Consider the following 6,000-nt stretch of genomic DNA (forward strand, 5'->3'; position numbering starts at 1 on the left):
TTAGATATTTACATTGTGATACACAGAAGAAGTATGTGAAGAGTTTGATATGTAATATAATTATGTAGTGTGAAAATTGTGGGAAGTACTACAGTTTAAATACTGCAAGTGTAAAAAGAAAAAGCTGTTTAAAGTAGTCAAAAAACTGTAAAGCAGTAGTGTTGAACAAACGTCCCTAACTCAAAAACTACAAGTGCTATCACTTAAATATTTACATTGTGAGTGACAGAAGAAATAGCCAAAGACTTTGATGTAAAATGTATGTCTGTAGTGTGAAAATTGTGGGAATAGTGACAGTTTTGAAAAGTGTACAAACAAGGCTGTTCAAAGGAGAGAAACGTACTGTAAAACACAGTTTTGCACTAGTGTTGAACAAACAGCCCTAACTCAAAAAGCATAAACATTATGGCTTAGATATTGACATTGTGAGTGGCAGAAGAAGTAGCAGAACAGTTTGATATCTAATATGTGGATGTAGTGTGAATGTTGTGGGAGTGATGACAGTTTAAGAAAATTGAATATTTAGTGACAATCACAGCCTCTACAGTCTGTAGAGTCTGCTAGAAAGCGTGATGACATCACACACTCTAGCGTTTGAACAGTCCTCCCATAGACTTACATTGTAAAATAGAAAAATTGAAAAAAGTAGAATATTTTAAAAAGTAGAAATCAGATTGCTTATAAAAATACAAGCATGCATCTCCTAAAGAAGCCGAACAGTGGAAAGTTTGAACGGAGTCTCTAGGTGAAAGTATGTGGAAGGAGTTAGGTGCCGAAGAAATGTACGGCGGGGAATATTATCTGCAATACTAGAAAGGTGCATTTTCTGGAGAAAATGCGTGTGATTGCTGAGCGTGCAAACTGTTGCTCATGACAGCCCATAGTAACGAATACCTAGCATATGTGGTGTGTGTAGACACGTGTGTGTGTGTGGGCGTGTGCGTGTTTCTTAACATGACTGACCGTGGATCGTCTGTTCAAATTGAAACGGCTGAACCAAAGCATAATATGTGTATGTAATGTTAAAACTGTGGGAAATGTGGCAGTTTAAAACACTTCTTTGAAGGAGTTGTAATGAGTGTCCAAGTGATAAGTAATAATGTTAGAAATGTACTAAAATGTAATAATACTAAGAAGTAAAAAAGGTATGAAAATATGTAAGACATGTTGAAATGGAGAAGAGTGAAATAAGCACAAGAGCTGCATATGTAAGAGAGCAGCAGTGCAGCAGAAACTACTGTGAAAAAGAGTGGAAATGTACTAAAATATACTAAAATGTAACAGTACTAAGAAGTAAAAAGGTATAAAAATATGTAGTTGGTAGGAAGACTACGAAGGCTAAAAGAACTTTCTGTTAGTAGGAAGGCTTATGTGAAAAGCTGGAAGGTATTGGTAGTATGAAGAGTAGGAAGGCAGTGACAAGTAATAATGTTAGAAATGTACTAAAATGTAATAATACTAAGAAGTAAAAAAGGTATGAAAGTATGTAAAAGACACGTTGAAATGGAGAAGAGTGAAATAAGCAGAAGAGCTGCATGTGTAAGAGAGCAGCAGAAACTACTGTGAAATAGAGTGGAAATGTACTAAAATATACTACAATGTAACAATACTAAGAAGTAAAAAGGTATAAAAATGTGCAGCTGGTAGGAAGAGTAGGAAGGCTTATGTGAAAAGCTGGAAGGTACTAGTAGTATGAAGAGTAGGAAGGCAGTGACAAGTAATAATTTTAGAAATGTACTAAAATGTAATAATACTAATAAGTAAAAAAGGTATGAAAATATGTAAAAGACATGTTGAAATGGAGAAGAGTGAAATAAGCACAAGAGCTGCATGTGTAAGAGAGCAGCAGAGCAGCAGAAACTACTGTGAAAGAGTGGAAATGTACTAAAATGTACTAAAATGTAACAATACTAAGAAGCAAAAAGGTATAAAAATATGTAGTTGGTAGGAAGAGTAGGAAGGCGAACAAACTATCCAGGCATCAGGACAGATAGTTAGTAGGAAGGTTGATGTGAAAAGCTGGAGGGTACTAGTAGTATGAAGAGTAGGAAGGCAGTGACAAGTAATAATGTTAAAAATGTACTAAAATGTATTAATACTAACAAGTAAAAAAGGTATGAAAATATGTTAAAGATATGTTGAAATGGAGAAGAGTGAAATAAGCAGAACAGCTGCATGTGTAAGAGAGCAGCAGAGCAGCAGAAACTACTGTGAAAAAGACTGGAACACTAGTGTCAAACAAACGTTAATATCTCAAAAAGTATACATCGCATCGCTTATATATTGACATTGTGAGTGAGAGCAGAAGCAGCTGAAGGGTTTGATGTATAATATGTGTATGTAGTATTAAAGTTGTGTGAACTGTCACAGTTTTAAAATGTGTGAATTTAGTAAAAAGTGCAGCCTGTAAAATCTGCTAGAGTGAATTGTGACATCACGCACTCTAGCGTAGCTCCATAGGGTCCCATTATAAAGGTTGAAAAAAGTATAAAACGTAAACTGCGATTACTCAAAAAGTACAAAAGGTATGAAAAAGCTGAATTAAAGTGATAAAGTACTAAAAGTGGTGACCCGTTTAAAGTTTGAATGGAGTTAATAGCTTAAAGTATGAAAGAGTAGTTAGAGTTCAAAGAGGGCATGGTTTTAACATTCCGCCCATAGACTTCCATTGTAAAAAAAAGTAGAAAAAAGTAGAATAGTTTAAAAAGTAGAATAGATATCAAAAAGTTGAATACACGCGCCTATGTCCTAAACAAGCTGAACATTTTAAAGTTTGAACGGAGTTTCTAGCTAAAAGTATGAAGGAGTAGATAGGTGCCAAAAAAGTGTACGGATTAATAATAATAATAATAATAATAATAATAATAACTAGAAAGGTGCATTTTCTGGAGAAAATGCGTGTGATTGCTGAGCGTGCAAACGGTTGCTCGTGACAGCCCATAGTAACGAATACCTAGCATATGTGGTGTGTGTAGGCACGTGTGGGCGTGGGCGTGTGCGTGTTTCTTAACATGACTGACCGTGGATCGTCTGTTCAAATTGAAACGGCTGAACCAAAGTATAATATGTGTATGTAATGTTAAAACTGTGAGAAATGTGGCAGTTTAAAACACTTCTGTGAAGGAGCTGTAATGAGTGTCAAAGTGATAAGTAATAATGTTAGAAATGTACTAAAATTTCATAATAGTAACAAGTACAAAAGTAAGAAAATATGTAGGGAGGCTTATGTGTAAAAGGTGGAAGGAGATAGTAGGAAGACTATTTTGTAAAATCTGGAAGGTACAAGGAGTATGAATAGCAGGTATGAAGAGTAGATATATATTCAGTTGAAAAAAACAGAAAATACGAAAGTGACAAGTAATAATGTTAGAAATGTACTAAAATGTAACAGTACTAAGAAGTAAAAAGGTATAAAAATATGTAGTTGGTAGGAAGACTACGAAGGCTAACAAACTATCTGTTAGTAGGAAGGCTTATGTGAAAAGCTGGAAGGTACTAGTAGTATGAAGAGTAGGAAGGCAGTGACAAGTAATAATGTTAGAAATGTACTAAAATGTAATAATACTAACAAGTAAAAAAGGTATGAAAATATGTAAAAGACATGTTGAAATGAAGAAGAGTGAAATAAGCACAAGTGCTGCATGTGTAAGAGAGGAGGAGTGCAGCAGAAAATACTGTGAAATAGAGTGGGAATGTTCTAAAATGTACTAAAATGTAACAGTACTAAGAAGTAAAAAGGTATAAAAATATGTAGTTGGTAGGAAGACTACGAAGGCTAAAAAAACTTTCTGTTAGTAGGAAGGCTTATGTGAAAAGCTGGAAGGTACTGGTAGTATGAAGAGTAGGAAGGCAGTGACAAGTAATAATGTTAGAAATGTAGTAAAATGTAATAATACTAAGAAGTAAAAAATGTATGAAAGTATGTAAAAGACATGTTGAAATGGAGAAGAGTGAAATAAGCAGAAGAGCTGCATGTGTAAGAGAGCAGCAGAAACTACTGTGAAATAGAGTGGAAATGTACTAAAATATACTAAAATGTAACAATACTAAGAAGTAAAAAGGTATAAAAATGTGCAGCTGGTAGGAAGAGTAGGAAGGCTTATGTGAAAAGCTGGAAGGTACTAGTAGTATGAAGAGTAGGAAGGCAGTGACAAGTAATAATTTTAGAAATGTACTAAAATGTAATAATACTAAGAAGTAAAAAAGGTATGAAAATATGTAAAAGACATGTTGAAATGGAGAAGAGTGAAATAAGCACAAGAGCTGCATGTGTAAGAGAGCAGCAGAGCAGCAGAAACTACTGTGAAAGAGTGGAAATGTACTAAAATGTACTAAAATGTAACAATACTAAGAAGCAAAAAGGTATAAAAATATGTAGTTGGTAGGAAGACTATGAAGGCGAACAAACTATCTGTTAGGAAGGCTGATGTGAAAAGCTGGAGGGTACTAGTAGTATGAAGAGTAGGAAGGCAGTGACAAGTAATAATGTTAAAAATGTACTAAAATGTATTAATACTAACAAGTAAAAAAGGTATGAAAATATGTTAAAGATATGTTGAAATGGAGAAGAGTGAAATAAGCAGAACAGCTGCATGTGTAAGAGAGCAGCAGAGCAGCAGAAACTACTGTGAAAAAGAGTGGAACACTAGTGTCAAACAAACGTTAATATCTCAAAAACTATACATCGCATCGCTTATATATTGACATTGTGAGTGAGAGCAGAAGCAGCTGAAGGGTTTGGTGTATAATATGTGTATGTAGTATTAAAGTTGTGTGAACTGTCACAGTTTAAAAATGTGTGAATTTAGTAAAAAGTACAGCCTGTAAAGTCTGCTAGAGTGAATTGTGACATCACGCACTCTAGCGTAGCTCCATAGGCTGCCATTATAAAGGTTTAAAAAAGTATAAAACTTAAACTGTGATTACTCAAAAAGTACAAAAGGTATGAAAAAGCTGAATAAGAGTAATAAAGTACTAAAAGTGGTGACCCGTTTAAAGTTTGAATGGAGTGTCTAGCTTAAAGTATGAAAGAGTAGTTAGAGTTCAAAGAGGGCATGGTTTGAACATTCCGCCCATAGACTCCCATTGTAAAAAAAAGTCGAAAAAAGTAGAATAGTTTAAAAAGTAGAATAGATATCAAAAAGTTGAATACACGCGCCTATGTCCTAAACAAGCTGAACATTTTAAAGTTTGAACGGAGTTTCTAGCTAAAAGTATGAAGGAGGAGATAGGTGCCAAAAAAGTGTACGGATTAATAATAATAATAATAATAATAATAATAATAATAATAAATAGTGGGAATATTATACCTGTGATTGCTGAGTCAGCAATCACACAATAATAAATAGTGGGAATATTATACCTGTGATTGCTGAGTCAGCAATCACACAACTAGAACGGTGCATTTTCTGGAGAAAATGCGTGTGATTGCTGAGCGTGCAAACTGTTGCTCGCGACAGCCCATAGTAACGAATACCTAGCATATGTGGTGTGTGTAGGCACGTGTGTGTGTGGGCGTGTCCATGTGCGTGTTTCTTAACATGACTGACCGTGTATTTTCTGTTCAAATTAAAACGGCTGAACCAAAGTATATGTGTATGTAATGTTAAAACTGTGGGAAATGTGGCAGTTTAAAACACTTCTTTGAAGGAGCTGTAATGAGTGTCCAAGTGATAAGTAATGATGTTAGAAATGTACTAAAATGTAAAAATAGTGAGAAGAAAAGGGTGAGCAAATGTGTAAAAGACACATTAAAATGGAGAAGATTGAAAAAATGAGAAGTGTGTGTCCAACAATGTGAGTGAGAGAAATGTTGCAAGGTACTAGTAGTATGAAAAGTAGGAAGAGTAAGAAGGCAGTGACAAGTAATAATGTTAGAACTGTACTAAAATGTAATAATACTAATAAGTAAAAAAGGTATGAAAGTATGTAAAAGACATGTTGAAATGGAGAAGAGTGAAATAAGCAGAAGAGCTGCATGTGTAAGAGAGCAGCAGAAAC

The sequence above is a fragment of the Centroberyx gerrardi genome, chromosome 6 (assembly GCF_048128805.1).
Source record: "Centroberyx gerrardi isolate f3 chromosome 6, fCenGer3.hap1.cur.20231027, whole genome shotgun sequence".
Lineage (NCBI taxonomy): Eukaryota > Metazoa > Chordata > Actinopteri > Beryciformes > Berycidae > Centroberyx > Centroberyx gerrardi.